The following is an 18,489-nucleotide window of genomic DNA, read 5'->3' as shown; positions in this document are numbered from 1 at the left end:
TAGACGGAAATGAGACCGCCAAGGCAAGCGAGGGTCCAAGAACAGATTTTATTGCAGGCACCCTCGGGCGAGGTTCCACGACTCACGGGGGAAAGAGAGTGAGTCGAGGAAGTTGCGCCAAGACAAGGTGGTAGGGGGTTTACATAACGTTGTAAGGCAGAACGGTTTCCTATTGGTTGGCTCATATGCAAAGGAAGGATTGCAATCCAACCAGTCAGAGTGACCCTCACTATGCAAAGGAAGGATTGCAATTCGACCAGTCAAAGGTGACTTCCTCCTCTGGGGTTTGAAGGGCATTGGGTTCGGTTGAGGAAGTCCAAAGGAGAGGTGTAAGGGTCTGCTCAAGCTGTCATCCCAAGTGGAGGTGGTGACAGGAACTTCAGCCATTTTGGTGTATCCGCCATCTTGAGGAGTTTCCCTTCCCGCCTGGCCCCAACAGTCTATATATCTATCTGAACAAACATGACTTTGGAAACCAAATCTGTAAGGTCTTTAATTGAGCTCAGCCACTGTCTGTTTTACATTGGTCATGTTACTTAAATTCACAGAAAAATGACAGTAACACCGAAATTGCAGAGTTGGTTTGAGAAATAGAAGTTCATACAAATAGAAGTTCATACATTGTAACAGCTTAATAAATGGCATATATTATTATTTGTGCTGAAAACTGATCTAAAGGATATATGATTTTTAAAAAAACTATAAACATTTCAACTATAATGAACACATACCATGCAAATAAGTGAACAACTCTCTAAAACTTCACAAATTGGACATACCTGTTCAACACACATCCATACCGAGAAACAGTATTGTTAACACCACAGACCTCATTTATGCTGTATCTCTTCTTAGATAGTTACTGTTCCGACCATCCATAGCATAAATTAGATTATCTGTTTTTGTACTTTAAATAAAAGATGCATAGATAGTCTCTTGTGTTTGACTACTTTGGTTCAACATAATGTCTCTGTAACTCACCGATATATTTATACATAGTTAACAGATATTTTTTTTATCACTGTACTAAAAAAAAAAATCATTGTTCTATACTATTCCATCATAACGTTCTATTCTATATTATATTCCATTGAATATAATATAATTTTTGATACATTGTTTTCTGATAAGCATTTTTCAGGGAGTTTGTTGTTTAGTTATTATACGCAGTGTAGTTCAGAATACTCTAGTACTTACCTTTTGGTTAAAACATGTATGCTTTTTCTTAGATTTAAAAAGCATACATGTGAATTTATTGGATGTGTCAGAAAGAATAATGCCTCTTAAAAAAGTCCACATTCTAATCTTTGGAGTCTGTAGATATGTTACCTTACATGGCAAAGAGAATTTTACAGGTATTATCATTATTTTTTAACAGATATCATTAAATGAAGGATCTTACTATGGGAGATTATCCTGGAGTATTCCGGTATGTTCAAGCTAATCACAAGAATCCCTAAAATATGAGAACTTTTCCTGGCTGAGTTCAGAGTGGAATGGAAGAATGGATTATAGAAGAACTATTAAAGAGGGATGCACACTTGCTGACTTGGAAGATGAGTAAAGGAGTCCAAGAGCCGACAAATGGGAACACTTTGAGAAGCTGAAAAGGGCAAGGAAATGATTCTCTAGGTCCTTCAGGAAGAGACTCTGCACTGCCAACACCTTGATTGAGACCCATGAGAGACTTCTAACCCACAATTGTAAGATAATACATTTGTGTTATTGAAATCCACTAAACTGCTATCCCTGGGTGGTGCAGTGGTTTAGCGCCTGCCTTTGGCCCAGGGCGCGATCCTGGAGACCCGGGATCAAATCCCACGTCGGGCTCCCGGTGCATGGAGCCTGCTTCTCCCTCTGCCTATGTCTCTGCCTCTCTCTCTCTGTGTGACTATCATAAATAAATGAAAATTTAAAAAAAAATGAAATCCACTAAACTTGTGGCAATATTTTATAGTATTAATAAAAACAAATATGCTGGATAATTGAGTAGTCATACGTTCAGCTGGACCATTATGAATATACTCTTTGGTAAAGTGTCTTTAATTATGTATGATTTAAATTATTTGAAATTTGTTGAGTCATTTTTCATCATTTTACTGTCAATATTCTGTCTTATTTGAGGTCTCTGTTGAATAAGCAATAGGCAAATGATTTTTTTAACCTTTTACTTGTATTAAATCCATTATATTATTACATAATTGTTATGAAAAAGATATAGCTACTCCCATTTTATATTTCCTATTTGAGACGTTATCTTTTTTAAAAATCTACTTTATTGAAATAGAATTTTTTTTTTAAAGATTTTATTTATTTATGAGAATGCACAGAGAGGAGAAAGAGAGAGAGGCAGAGAGGCAGGCAGAGGGAGAAGCAGGCTCCATGCACCGGGAGCCTGACGTGGGACTCGATCCCGGGGCTCCAGGATCGCGCCCTGGGCCAAAGGCAGGCGCCAAACTGCTGCGCCACCCAGGGATCCCTAGAATTTATATTTTAAAATGCACCCATTTTCTATACGTCTCATGAGTTCTAACAAATATACATACTCATAACCGTCACCAAAATCAAGATGTAAAACACATTCTTCACCTCAAAAGAAGTACCATCATGCCTCTTTGGCAATCAACTTCTTTCACACCTCTGGTGTGAATAAATAATAATCTATTTCATGTTACTATTAAATTTATTTTGTCTTTTGTTGCTTTTCATATAAATAGAAACTTGCAACCTGAATTATTTCATGTCAGGCTTCTTTTACACAACACAATTATTTTGAGATGTATTTATATTGTTATGTAAATTACTAGTTTGTTTTTTTTTTTAACTCAGAGTAGAATTCTATTTATGGATATACCACAATTTGTTTATCCATTCACCTTTATGTTTTTATAATTATTAAGTGAAGTTAATATGAACTTTTTCACACAAGTTTTTGCATGTGAACATATTATCATTTCTTTTTGGGAAACACCTAGGTGTAGAATAATGGTTTATATTTCACTTCAAAAACACCAGTGATTTACCCAGACAGGTTAAAATGTTGCATTCCCACCAGCATTTTATAAGCTATTCTGTTGTTTTATGTCCCTAGCAACAATTGGCATATTTAAATTTATTTATTTATTTTTCTTTTAACCAGAGTTGAGTGGAGTAGAATCTGAGTTTGCTCTAAATTAGCATGTTCCTGATAACTAATTATGTCAAATATCTTTCTATGTATTTATTGTCATGTGCGTACTTCCTTTTATGAGATGCTTTTGTTCAAGTTTTTTACCTTTTTTTGGATTATCTTCTTGTTACTAAGTTTTAAGAACTATTTAGATATTCTGGATATATATTATTTGTCTGTTAAATGAATTACTATTTTTTTCTCAGTCTGACTTTAGCCTTTGCATATTCTTAGTTATGTCTTAGAGAGCAGAAAACTTTTCTCTTTTAAGATGCATTTATTTATTTATTTTTATTATTTCATTTTATTTTCATTTGATTAATTTGTGATTTGTACATTAATATTTTTATAGGTCTTTATATATATTAAATTACGGGTGCCTAATTATAGTCCAATAAAGTCATTCTTTTTCTACTTTCCCTATTCTTCTAGTATATTACAATCTTTAAAACCATTTCCATTTTGTATTATTGGTGTGATGGTGCCTTGTTTTACATATAATTTAAGCTTCACAGGACATTTCTATAATTGTTTTGTACATTAAACAACTACTTACATTCTCTCATTTATTTACATTTTTGTGGTGTATTTTAATTCTATTCTATATTTCTTTGTTCACATTTTAGATTATTTTTTTCCTACCTGAAGTTCTGGCTTTAATTTAGACTTTTATTTTTAACTATGTCCCTATTATTGACAGCTTCCCTCAGTCTTTGTCTGCAGACATCCTTATTTCACTTTTATTTTTGATGGATAAGAATATATTCTCTTGTTTTAGAATTCTAGGTTGGCAGTACTTTTTCTTTGGAAATACAAAGATGTCATTCCACTGCTTTCTGACTCCCATCATTAGTGGTGAGAAGACAGCTGTCATTCTTATGGTTGGTTGTTCTTTGAAAACAAGGTATCTTTCTTCCTCTGGCTGGCTTTTAGGACTTATTTTTTTATTCTTTTCTTTGCAGCAGCTTTACTGTGAAGTGCCTAGTTAAACTTTCTTTTTGTATATACTGTGTAAGGTATAATTAGATTTCTTGTACTTATGAGTCTTATATCATTTAAAAATTTTCTTAGCCATTATTCCTTTGAATACTACTTTTGCCCCATCATTTCTCTCTTCTCCTCTCAAGACTTGGATTATAATTATAATAGACTTTTGAAGAGTGTCCAAAATATCTCTGTGCTCTATTCTATTCTACATTTCTTTTCTCACCACTGTAGTTTGTGTATTTTTTATGGACTTTCTCTTAGGTAACTGAAATTTTATTTTAGCAGGTACATTTAAAACTATTCATAATTTCAGATATCACATTTTATTTTCTGTTTGTAGTGTCAACTTATTCTTTTTTTCTTTTTGAGAATCTAATACTTTGGTAAATTTCTTTAACTTTTGTCTATTTTTTCACTGTGTTCTTGAACGTTAATCATAGCAATTTTTAAGTATTCGTTTGTAAATTCTGATATATGGATCTTTGACATCCAATCTAATATATTTATTCTCTGCCCTTTTCTTTGATCGTTGGTCATGTTTTTTCTTATTTATAGCCTATTTAGAACTTTTTTATACCTGTCAATGTTCAATGACATAATTCTAGAGGTTCTAGATGATATTATAGCCCTCTTAATAAAGTTCACCTTTTCCTCTGTAAGGCAAGTAGCAGAATAGCTAATCATTTAAATTGAATAAGAAATTAAGATAAATTGGCCTTTGTTGCAGTCTTGATAGACTTTGTATACCCCTGGTTTGTCTTTTTCCTTAAATATGGCTCTCACAAGCTTTTGGTTGAGAGCTTTCCAAGTCAATATTATTTACCCCAGAAGATTACAAGAGATTCATTTCTGTCAATTCAAAGATTTATCTTAACTCTATAGTGTCCCCTTGCCCCTGTGGCTTCAACATTGTGTGCACATCTTACTGACAATGTTTTCAAAATAAGTGCCTTTTCTGTCAAGTCTTCACAAGTACCACAGGTGTGATTTCACTCTGCCTTTTGGAAGATTTGATTTCTATTTTCCTAGTCTCCTGTGTCCTCTGAACTTCCCGGTTATCACCCTTATTGAACTACTAAAAAGTTATGTTTCTTCTTTGCCTTTTCCTTCCAGGTTCTCTATGCTTGTCCACAATTTGAAAATGTCTCCAGTAAAAAACGGCTGAATTTTGTCAACTTATCTTGGGAAGGGTCTTAACTTCTTTGACTTATGGATTTTTAGCAATTTATTCTTTTCTGTTTCCAAGAATTTTTATTGCCTTTAAAAATGTGATTAAAATAAAGAAAAAAGAACTCACCATGTTCTCATTGTTGTATCAACCTTCAGGGTCATTTCTTCTCATGTGGGTTTTCCAAATCTTTAAAATAGCAGTGCTGTGTCAAATTCTTACCATGCTTCAATATCCTCTGACTTCCATTTTTTAAAAAAAGATTTTATTTATTTATTCATAAGAGACAGAGAGAGAGAGAGAGAGAGAGAGAGAGGCAGAGACACAGGCAGAGGGAGAAGCAGGCTCCATACAGGGAGCCTGACAGAGGACTCCATCCCAGGTCTCCAGGATCACACCCTGGGCTACAGGCAGCACTAAACCGCTGTACCACCAGGGCTGCCCTTTCTCTGACTTCCTATTCTTCAACCATTTCAGACTCCCTGCTCAGCGAGGAGCCTGCTTTTTGCTCTGCCCTTACCTACTGCTTGAGATCTCTCTCTAAATAAAAATATTTTTTTAAAAACATTAAATAATGTCTATTATAGAGGATATTTATGACAACTGGATTTTTTTAAAATTTAAAAAAATAAAGTAAGATTAGAGGCTAGAAAGTGTCTTAGAGACACTTGATGGTTGAAATTTTTGATAAAGTGGTTTGGGAAGGCCTAATTGAAAGGTGACATTTGAATAACAATGTTAAGACCATTCTCTTCAATTTTGTTTTTGCCTATTTTTCTTCCCGTATTTTAAGTATCAGTTTTCTACTTCAGAGCTCCATCATTTGTCTTTTTTAACTTTTAAGTGTATTTGCATATTTTATACTCTGTGTTTCTCAAAGTGTAATCTGAAAACCAAATATATTAGAATCATCTGGAGTACATTTTGCCATAGCAATTTCTAAACTGCACATAAAAGTTTGAGTCTGAAATTGGTTATTCTATTCCCAGCTTTTAACTAGCACCCATTTTGATGCTTATGCAAAACAAATTTGATAACAACTTCTTTTGAGGAAGAAATGATTAAGTCTATTTGCCATGGCTTTCTCTGGCACACATATGTTGGCAACATTTTTCATCTCTATTGTCTGGTAATAAATATCCGTTGAATAAATTAAAGTATGAAAGGCTTTCAAATAATTCCTGCACAGAAATGTCACCTGTATGTTCTATTCACAAATTCCAATTGATTTTACCTGGTCACCTTCTAAATTTTCTATAGAAAGACATCATTTGAGAATTTTCATTTTTACACCACATTTTAGTCTATATCACATGAAATTTTATTTACTAATTAAACTCTTTAATTTTTAATCATTTGTGTCAATATATATTGCCACACAATGCTATTTAATAAATGACCACAAAACCTCAGTGGCATAGAAAAATAAACTGACCACCCCATCACAAAGATCTATGGTTAGACTGATTTGGGATGAGTTCAGCTGATTCCAAAGGGGTTCACTCATGCATCTGAGGTCAGCTGAATGCTGGGTGGTTGCTTCTGAATATCCTAAGCTTAGACAACTTGTCCTTGTTGCATATGGCTTCTCATCTTCTAGGAGATTTGCCAAAGGGCAAAGTTTCAGAGTTTAGAGAATTGATAATATAATTTGATGATATGTGTGAGCAGTATCTGCAAGGTAGAGCTAATAAATAACTGAATAAGCTGAAAGTATTCTTATTGTCATTCAGAAATTGGTCATAACAGTTGATCTCGATCTAGTGAAGTTAAAATTATTAGTAAAATTTAGGTCACCTCAATGGCTCAGTTGGTTAAGTGTGTGCCTTTGGCTCAGGTCATGTTCCCAGGGTCCAATACTGGGCCCTGATTAAGCTCCCTGCTCAGCCGAGAGCCTGCTTCTTTTTCTCCCTCTGTTGCTATCTCTTCTTTCTCAAAAAAAAAAAAAAAAAAAAAAAAGTAAATTAGGTTTTAAACAAAAATTTCATAATATGCACATTACTATAATTGAAAGCAAGGGAAGTTAAACTTAATAACAACAAAGAGAAAATGAAAGAATTTAGATTTTGCTTCATTATAAGGATGAATTTTGCATCAGGGCTTCCAGCAAAAGGAATACAATGCTTCCTGAAATAGTAATTTTCCCATGATTGATGGCTTTCATGGGCTCTATGGTTTTATAGGAGTTGTTTTAGAGTGGATTTTAAACCTTGGAATAAATTGGTCTAATCTCCCTGATTCTTTCCAAGCATTAAATATTTCTTATTTGTAGAATCAAAATTAAGTTGACATGCAACAATCACAAAAATGAGACTATAAAATATACATAAAGTTCTATGTAAATTCAAATTAAGAATGAACTTGAAATAAACATCAATTAACATACTATGATGCAAAGTGTTATAGTGGATTATTTACTTGTCTGGTAACGTTAAGCTTTAATCTAGCCTGTGTCACAAATTGTCATACAGACTTCCTATCATTTGCTATGTTACTTGGTCTGTTTCCCTCCACTGTAAATGTACAGTCAAATGACCTAATGGCACGAAGGAAAGAGTCATGTAGATGCATTAGGAATATTTTAGGCAGAGGAAATAAGGACATCCTTGGGTTATTAAAACAAAATGTTTTTTTAAGATTTTTATTTATTTATTTGACAGAGAGAAAGAGACCAGAAGCAGCAGCAGCTGCAGAGGAAGGGGCAGAGGGAGAGGGAGAAGCAGGCTCCCCACTGAGCAGGAGGGCTGCTATTGGGCTGGATCCCAGGACTCCAGGATTGTGATCCAAGTTGAAGGCAGACACCTAACCAGCTGAGCCACCTAGGCACCCCAGCTATTTGTGCCTGGAACATGATAGAGGAAGACAATGAAGGAGACAAGTAGTTCAGGTCAATGCTTGGAAAACACTGTAAAGACTTTGGAGTCTAACAGGGAAGGGGATTCAAAGCAATGACAGGACACTTCAGTTCCACTTATAGAACAGTGAAGAGATTGTGGAAGACAAGTGTGGAAGCAAAGAGGTCAGTCTTAGTTATAATAGTTCAGCAAATGATGATGAATCTTCAATGAGCATGTCAATGTGAAGGGGTAGCATGGCTGCAAATAGATGGCACTTCACTGACAGGATTTACTGTTGTATATTATTGGGTAAGGCCATCAAGAAGACGTGACCACCAGTTGACACTCAGGTTAGACTTGGGCAATTGAGGCTCTTTACCCCAACCCCTGTTCTTGGAATATATGGTCTTGTCCACTGTTCCTACAGTGGGAGCCACTTTCAAGGATTGATAGAGCAACATGTGTTGAGAACTTCTGGACAATATTTGTGACTAACTTTTTAAATATTTTATTTATTTATTCATAAGGAACACACAGAGAGAGGCAGATACATAGACAGAGGGAGAAGCAAGCTCCTTGCAGGGAGCCCAATGTGGGACTCGAACCTGGAACCCTGGGATCTTGTCCTGAGTCAAAAGCAGACGCTCAACTGATGAGCCACCCAGGTGTCCCTATTTGTGACTAATTTAGTTAAGGCTTCTATATACAAACTTTAAAGATTTGCTGGGCTGGTGCAGAAAACTACTCATTTTGCAGCTGCCAAAGACAAGCCTAGTAAGTAAATTCCCGTGTTCATCAAAACTGTCACCTACCAATCTGGAGTAATCTGCTTCTTTCTTCCTTCTCTCCTTGTCCCATGTATGGGGGGTGCTTTCAGATTACATCCAGAAACCTCCCAAGGAGGTTAGGAGCCAATGCATATGATAAAGAGAAGTCAATTATAATATTATTATATTTTATTTGTTTCTGGTTCCCCAATTCAACAGTAGCAAGGCGTGATCTTAGAGAAGGATCATGTGATAAATTTCATTATTATCTAACTCAATTTATCTAATATAAATAAAGTGCATTAGGTATATATTAAGTATTCTGGTAATTAAGGTTAAATTTTACATCACAAATCACTACTTTTTTTACAGAGAGTTTGTAATGTATTTTCATTCTGAAAGTGCATTGCCCAGTATTACTTTGGTGAGTGTACATGAGTCACTTTGCTTTTGTCCTAGTGAGCTTTCTGTATTATGTCAATTGCTTTCTGCATCTTCTTCTTCCTCTTTGCTTCCTCTTCTTCCTATAACAAGTGCCTCCTCTCCTTCCCTTTCACTTCCTCCTCCTTGCCATTTTCCTCCTCAGCCTCTTTTTCTTCTTCTTCTCCCTTCAAGGTCCTGATGCTTTCACCAAACTATGGTTAGCAAACAGTGATTTTATTAGAAACATTAATCATCAGTGGCAGAAAGCCTCCCAAGAATGCCAAATTGAACAACATGCAAAGGACCATACTTTACCTATCTTACTTGAGGAGCATATAAACCACCTAATAGAGTTTACTACTATAGAAATGTCACAGTTCTGTACCAAAGGTTGTCACTTTTTTTAAAAAAAGGAAAAAGATTATATTTTAGTTTTTTTCTTTTTCTGAATACTGTAACTTTATTTATTTATTTTTAAAAATTTTATTTATTTATTCATGAGAGACAGAGAAAGACAGAGAGAGAGAGGCAGAGACACAGGCAGAGGGAGAAGCAGACTCCATGCAGGGAGACCAACATGGGACTTGATCCTGGGTCTCCAGGATCCCACCATGGTCTCAAGGCAGCGCTAAACCGCTAAGCCCCCCAGGTTGCCCCGAATACTATAACTTTAGGTGAAGAGCAGTTTTGAAAATAATGCTTAAGTGAAATAAAAATGTTGATTTGTCTTACTGTTAACAGTTTGTATCTAAAATGTAAGTAAATGAAAAATAATATTATTTTAATTAATTAAATTTTATTTAATTTTAATTTAAATAATTAATTTAATTAAAATTATTTAAATTTTAATTAATAAGCCACTCAATTGTGGCTTATTGATACATAAGTGTTCATATTTTAAAAAAATATTTATTCATGACAGATGCAGAGAGGCAGAGACATAAGCAGAGAGAGAAGCAGTCTACCAGTGGCACTTGATCCCAGGACCCCATGATTACAGCTTGGGCCAAAGGCAGACATTCAACCACTGAGCCACCTAGGCATCCCAATAAGTGCTCATATTCTATATGAAAATTATGTATTAATAATTCAGTTTCCAGTTTCTTTATATAAATACTTCTATATATTTGCACATTGTGACAGTATAAGTGTTGTTACACATTAAATTCATAAATCCATAACCAGGATGACTCTTTTTGCTTATTTACATCTGTGAAAACATCACTACAATCTGTAACATGAAATCTATCATCTCCAAAACTTTCCTCCCATCCCTTTTATTTAATAATAATTATATGTAAATATAATAATTTATAATTATAATAATACTATTATGACAGGAATACTTAACATGATATCTACTCTTTTTTCAAAATTTTAAAAATATAATACGGTATCGTTAACCATAGGCACTATGCTATACAATAGGTTTCTAGGGCTTCATCTTTGTGACTGAAACTTTGTACCCTATGATTAATACTTCATTTCACCCATCCCCCAGCCCCTAGAAAGCACCATTTCATTCTCTGCTTCTATGAGTTTGACTATTTTAGATTCCTCCTAGAAAAAGTATCATGTAGAACTTGTCTTTCTGTGACCAGCTTATTTCATGACCATAATGTCCTTTAGGCTCATTAATGTTGTCACAAATTGCAGGATTTCCTTCTTTAAAAAGACTGAATAATATTCCATTGTATGTATATTCCACATTCTCTTTTTTTAATTTTTTATTTTTTTCCACATTCTCTTTATCCATTCATTTATCAATGGGTATGTAGGCTTCTTCCATGGCTTGTCTATTGTGAGTAACATTGTAATAAACATGGGTGTGCAGATATTTCTTTTAAGATCCTGATTTTAATTCTTTTGGCTGCATACTCAGAAGTGGATTACTGGATCAAATGGAAAACTCCACATTGTTTTCTATAGAGGCCATACCAGTTTCATTCCCACCATCATTATACTCGAATTCCCTTTTCTCCATATTGTCATCAACATTTTTTGGTAACAGCCATCCTAATACATGTGAAGTGGTATCTCACTGTGTTTTCGATTTGCATTTCTCCAGAAATAATTAATAGCAAAAAAGTAAATAACTTGATTAAAAAGTGGGCAAATGAATTAAGTATACATTTCCCCAAAGAAGACATATTCTTGGTCAACAGGTACATGAAAAGTGCTGAAATTTTAAATTATTCTGATGGCCAATTCTTATCTTTAAAAAAAATTATTTATTTGAGAGAGAGAGAGTGGGAGGGTGAGGCAGAGAGAGAGTCTTAAGCAGTCTCAACATTGGGTGCTGGTGTGGGGTTCATCTCACAACACTGAGATCACGATCTGAGCTGAAACCAAGAGTTGGATACTTAACCAACTGAGCCACCAAGGTGCCCTGACCATTCTTTTCTCCTAGTCAACCCCAAAACTTGTGTGACATTAAAAATTACTTAAAATGTATAACCCTTGGGATGCCTGGGTGGCTCAGTAGGTTAATCTGCCTTTGGCTCAGGTTATATTCCCAAGGTCTGGGGATCCAGCCCCACATCATTGGACTCTCTGCTCAGTGGGGAGCAGTCTCTCTTTCCCTGTCCTTCTGCCCCTCCCCCTGCTCATGCTCTCTGTCAAATAAATAAAATCTTAAAAAAATTCCTTATCTTTTTTTTAAGATTTTATTTTACCTTTTTTAATATTTTTATTTATTTATTCATGAGAGACACACACACACACACACACAGAGGCAGAGACACAGGCAGAGGGAGAAGCAGGCCTCACGCACGGAGCCCGATGTGGGATTCGATCCTGGCAACCTGGGATCAGGCCCTGAGCCGAAGGCAGATGATCAACTGCTGAGCCACCCAGGCATCCCTTAAGATTTTAGGTACTCTCTATCCCCAACGTGGAAGTTGAACTTACAACCCTAAGATCAAGAGAGTCTTATGCTCCATGGACTGAGCCAGCCATGTGCCCCTCCTTAACTGTATAAACTTAGATAGATATGTGTCAAGCATAAATTATTGCCGGGATGATTGAATACATTTAATGTAAAGATTTTTACATTTGTAAATGTTTTTTACATGAAATAGAGACTGTAAAAGTGGAGTAATGTAATGAGGGACTGGTGATGATGTAATTTTCTTGGTAATAATAATACCAATTACTATCACAATATCTATTTCCTATTTGATTAGAATGTGTAACAGTCAATAAATTATTTTCCTTTCATATGTATTTTTAATAATAAAATGAAAGAAGTATATCAGAGTTTTGGGTAAGCCAATTATTGGCTGAGTAGGCTATTTTAGATCTATGTAGTCAACAGAAGCATTCCCAAAAACCAAACATATAACATAATAAAACAATTTTATCCAATGCTATTGCCACAGTATTTAAAAGTTCTAATTAATGGCGTTATTAATTAAACTTCTGAAAAATTTTAGATTTATCTGGGTATTAAAGCATTATATGTAGGAGACTATATTAGTTAATTAAGATATTGATTTATATTTTTCTGATTTATTGAAAGATAGCATAACACATGATCAAATAACAAGACTAGACTCTGAATCTCAATTCTGCATTTTATATGCTTTGTGACCTTGGAAAACATACCTAAGTTCTCTTGGGTGCTTTAATTTCTTAACCTATAAAATGAGGCTTATTAATTACCACACATGATGCTTATAAGGATAAGCAATTTAGGAAAAGTTGTTATAATGATGTTATATAGCTAACTATCATCATTTCCCCCTCACATTAGCCCTATGAGGTAGCAGAGTGAAGTACCAGGGAACTTTGATCACTGGATGGACAGGCTAATTCAGAACTTGGGATCTGGCAAAGGAGGCAAAAGTATTACAGATGTGAAGTTAGTGAGAGAGGAAAAACCTCTTCACCATAGAGGTGAGATATATCTCAATTTACAACTTGCTTAGAATAAGCATTTCTCAGCATCTTTTCCTTCTCGCTCCTAGAATATAAACATCACCAAGGAAAGGAAAACATCAATAAATTTGAGGCTTGAAAATCTTCAAATTCATCCTATGAATAAATGCTTCGATTTTGTTTACAGAGAAATCACAACGCTTATAACATAGAAATCATCTAGAGGAAGAGTCATTGTCATCCACATTCTGTGAGTTAAGGGAAATTCCTCTGGGAAAATCTTAGGTTATTGAAATATGCCACGTGAAGTGTGCATAGCAAATGCAAAATGAAAAGACAGCAAGGAATAAACCATTTATTAATAAACACTGACATTTAAAATATCCTGTATTATTGTATTATACATATCAGTGCAGTAAGCTGAAATGCAATACCTGAGGCTACGAAGTAGTCCATTTTTTCATTTATGAAAAAAAATCAGGTTTTTGCTTTTGAGGCTCTGTGGAGCATAACACAGTAAGCCCACATTAAACTTGTCTTTTTAAAATATTGGGATTTTGAGGTGGAAGGATAGTTTATGCCTTAAAAATATCAAGCTCATAGAGGCATAATTGGCACAAAATAAACTGCAAGTATTTAATAGGTAGGATCTGATAAGTTTTGACATTTGTATACACCTGTGAAACCGTAAAAAGTATTCAATTTTTACAAACCCAAATGAGTTTTCTTTTCTTTTTTTATGAGTTTTATTTTCAACAAATTTAGTATCTTATGATGACCTTTCATTCATAATTTGTACACTTGTAGCTCTCCCCCAACAATTTTATATGCACTATTATCATTTTCTTATGTACCTAAAACTATGTTATCCCTTCCCATACCTTGCCAATTATTCAAGGCTCAGCTCCAAAACCACATTCTTTTAAACTTTTGTGATGTCCTCTTCAGAAGAAAACTTTTCCTCTCTGGAAAGCCTTTATTCTGTTTTAATGGCCCATTGAATATATTACCTTCCACTGAACTTGCAGATTAACTCATCCCTTATAGTTCGTAAGTTTCGTGAGGCAGAGAAACTGATTTATCTTTGCACCCATTTCAAGGCCTGACACAGAGTATATATTGAATTGAGACAATATAGATTGAGGAACAAAGATTTTCTAACCTAAATTTGCCAGCACATGCTTCATTTAAAGATTCATACTAATTCTCCAGACAAGAGCTCTTATCAGAATGACGGAGAAGAGAAAGGGAGGGACGAGAGAGAGAGGGAAAAAGAAAGGGAAGTAGAAAGAAAACTACCACCAGGAAAGACAATAGCTTTAATTTTAGTGGTAAACAGAGATATATTAAAATTCCTTTCTGAAGACTACTTTAGGAACATTGACACTTGGGCACATTATTGCACTCATTTGAGAAAATTATTACCTTAACATATTGAAATTTAATTGCATAATTCTTGTAGGAGCTACATAAGAAACAATATAACACTAATAGGAACAAAGGAGTCACTTTAATTATAAATAACAAAAATTCATCTTCCTCAGAAAACAAGGCTTTTTGTTTGTTTTGTTTGTTTTTTTAAACCTTTGACCATTTGAATTCAGAATAGCTCAAGAACTTTCACTGAATCATTTTCTCCAATATGGCATGGCTTGTGTTTAGGGACTTCAGATATATAATAGCCAAAGTGTAGTTTGAGGGCAATATATGTTTTAATTCTGTATGGAACTTTATTTTACTTCTATCTTTTGATTTTTAAACTCTCTTTCACTCCCTCATCAAAGTATACAATGAACTTGGCAAACATAGGTAGGGACATTAGACACTCCATCGCTTTAGCACATACAACATATTAGGGGCTGAAGGGAAAGAGTTGAATGAATATAAATGAACACGGAATTGGGATACAAAATCATCCTTTATATATATGCAAAATTTGGGGGTAGGACTGGATAATTAAAATGTAAATTTTTTTAGGGATATTAGATCATGGATATAGTGCATATAAATGTATACAAATGCATATACATATACCACAGACAGCTCTTATATCTTCCCAGACTCTCCTCTTCTCCAAAAGAAAGATCTGACTGTAAACACTAGTTAGTTCCATCCATCCTTACCTTTTTAATATATTTTTCATTCATGAAAGGCAGAAAATTCTTAAGACTTGCTGTGTACACCTTCAAAACACAAAACAAGCATTAAAATAATAGAAACAAAAGCAAACATAATGAACCCTGAGAAAAATATCAAACATATTAGACTCCTGCAGTTAGGTGTGACAAGTAAGTATTGCTTTTGCTTATAAGACCCCACTAAATCAAAACAATGGGGCCGATGGTGCAGGATAATTGTCTCTGATATGCTGCCGGCAGTGTTATTTATGGTTGTTTATAAAATATGCTGTCACAATGGCAGGCTGCCTAGGACTTCAGTATTTACGGAGTAGTCTATCTTTAGGTGCCCTCTGGTATACAAAATTTTTAAAGAAGGAATAGAAAGTATGTTCAGCTTTGTCACTGTAAAATTGCTCCTTTATCTTTCACAACGACATGATCAGTCAAAAGCTAAACCTATGATATTTTCACAAAGGAAACACACATATGTAACCAGCATGCAAATTTCTGAAGGGTTTTGTTTGATTAAATTTTTGTTTTGTTTTGCAAAACCTCTTTATCAGATTAAGGATATTCTCTACTCTTCTTTGTTTGCTGAGAAAAGTTGTTTTAATATGTTTTTTGTCAAGTGCTTTTTCTGCATCTACTAGAATGGTTTCTGTCCTTAAAACTGTTAATATGGTGAAATATATTGCTTGATATTCTAATGTTAAAGTGACTATGTAAACCTGAAACTAAACCTATTTGGTCAAGACGCAGTATTATCCCTGTATACTATGAGATTTGCTTCTAACGATTCACTTTGCCCTCCTCTAAGTTTGAGATAAGGATTGGTTTGTATTTATTTATTGTAATGTCCTTGTAAAATTTTGTTACCAATGTGATTAAGGTCTCATAGAATGAGTTAAGTTTTCCCATATTTTCTATTTTCCCATAGACTTTCTGTATAATTTCTTCTTTCAGTGTTTGGGAAAAACTACAGTGAGACCATTTAGGACTGGAGATTTCTTCGACAACCTGTTTTTACATACATACTCAAATTTTTTAATAGAAATAAATATTCACATCACTTCTACTGCTTTTTTTCTAGAAATGTATCTACTTAATTCTCAAATATATTGCCATCAGGATTTTCAAGATACCGTATCATGATTTCCAACATCTATAGGAACTATGTGGATATCCTATTTTTATTCCTGATATTACTTCAGTACATTTTAACTTAATATAAACACTGACATTTCTCAATTTATAGTGCAGTCTTGCTATTCCCCTATTTATGTTCTTTAGTATTCTTTGCTGTCTTCTCATGGATTAAACAAATATTTTTATTTTCCTATTTTCCCTTCATTTAGCTTTCATTGTGTGTGTGTGTGTGTGTGTGTGTGTGTGTGTGTATGTACACACATGTGCGTACCCATACTCTTCTTTAGGTTGCTACCCTAGAAATGACAGTATATATCCTTCAGTTACTACATTCTTACTTAAATAATTATTTTTACCTTTTCTAAAACAATACATTACTGGGACCTTAGTAGACTGGAATTGAATCAATGTACTTCCAGATGTTTAATTTGTTTTTCATGATTTTTAACCTATATGTTTTAAATCGTATTAGACATTATTGTTTTTTGTCTACTTAACAGCTATTCAAATATTTTGCTGCTTGTAATGCCTCTTATTCATTTTTACATATCTCTGCTTTGTTTTAGAATTTTTTCTTCCCAATGTCTTTTGGGGTTTGTCTTTTGTGTTTGTGTGTGTGTGTGTGAGAGAGAGAGACACTACTGCTTATCATTTTGCCTTAATATTTGTTTTCCTGAAAATGCATTATTTTTGCCTCAACTATTACAGAATATTTTGACAGGGCAAAAATTCCTAGATTGACATTTTAACTTTTCTTTCAGTACTTAAAGATGTTTTACTGTTTCCTCCTGGCTTACTTCATATTTGCTAAAAATGAATTGTCAGTCATGGTTTTGCTTTTGGCAGGTTTTTTTTCCTCTAATTTCTTATAAGATTTTTTTCCCTTTGTTTTTTAAGCAGTTTATTAGGATATGCTTAGGTGTTAGAAATTTGAAGTTAAAAAAAAAAGAAATTTGAAGTTATAATTTCTAGTAGATGTTATAAATATCTGTATAACAAATCCTTCTTGTGACTCATAAACATCAAAAAGAGAGAAATGTACACATAGTAAAATGATAAAAGAATGTATAGATATTCAACTAATTTAAGATTAAAACGGAGAGGAAAAGGGATATTACTGTAGAAGGTGTGAAATAGGGAACAAATAAAGAAAGGAATGTCAACTCAAATAGATTTCTGTTTGAAATCTATGACTCATATATTCAATTAACAAATACATTAGAAAAAGTGGCCTCAAAAATAAATAAATTAATTAATTAAAAGAAAAATGGCCTTTAATGTTGGGTCATCTCAATGTTCTTCCCTTCTCTCTGAGAACTTGATTTCTGAAATGTTGGGTGCTACATCCTGTAATCACAGTAAGAATTACAGGGGCTGATCCAGCCACACACAACCGCAAGTCATGCCAAAGTTGTCTGGCTACCACGAGAACCTAGGAGAGAGGCATGAAACAAATTTTCCTTTCAGACCCTGCCAACACCTTGATTCCAGACTTCTAGCCTTCAGAACTGTGACAGAATAAATTTCTTTTAAGCCTCCAGATTTATGATACTCTGTGCCCTCAAAAATTTTTTATGCTACTCAGGCTTCCTTCAGCTTTCACAGATCTGTAGACTTCTCTTTAGTTATCTTCCAGATGGGTGGGCCTCACCATCCTCTGGTAGGGAGGCAATATTTCCCTCACATGTAGACTCTGTAGGTATGCCTGTCGGCGAGCATCTCTTTCCTGTGCGACAGAATGGAGTAATTCTTAGAAGTGCATTCAGCTCTGGCATTTAGGTCTGCTGAATAGTCACTTCCCGGAATAATTGTTGAGGGATTCAGAACAGGAACTCTGCTCTGGCTCTTCTCTGCAGCCTAAAGATAGGCAGTGGATAGTTTACATTCATGTGAATGCTTTATTTTGTGTCTTACTTCTACCATCTACAATTTCAGTAAAATCATTTAAAAATTTCAAATATTGGGCAGCCTGGGTAGCTCAGCGGTTAAGTGC

At 34.3% G+C, this 18,489-nt stretch overlaps 1 long non-coding RNA gene across 1 annotated transcript; it reads left to right on the top strand.

The window, feature by feature from the left end:
* Positions 1–1,356: 1,356 nt before the first annotated feature.
* LOC125755206 (uncharacterized) lies at positions 1,357–10,445 on the top strand. Its single transcript, XR_007411072.1, has 3 exons — positions 1,357–1,703; positions 7,985–8,343; positions 10,274–10,445. It is a non-coding gene; the product is annotated as an uncharacterized LOC125755206 (long non-coding RNA).
* The last annotated feature ends 8,044 nt before the right edge of the window (positions 10,446–18,489 follow it).

The sequence above is a fragment of the Canis lupus genome, chromosome 6, assembly GCF_003254725.2.
Source record: "Canis lupus dingo isolate Sandy chromosome 6, ASM325472v2, whole genome shotgun sequence".
Classification (NCBI taxonomy): Eukaryota; Metazoa; Chordata; class Mammalia; order Carnivora; family Canidae; genus Canis; species Canis lupus.
Note: the sequence above shows the minus strand (reverse complement) of the source record. Positions and strands in the feature narration are given on the sequence as shown.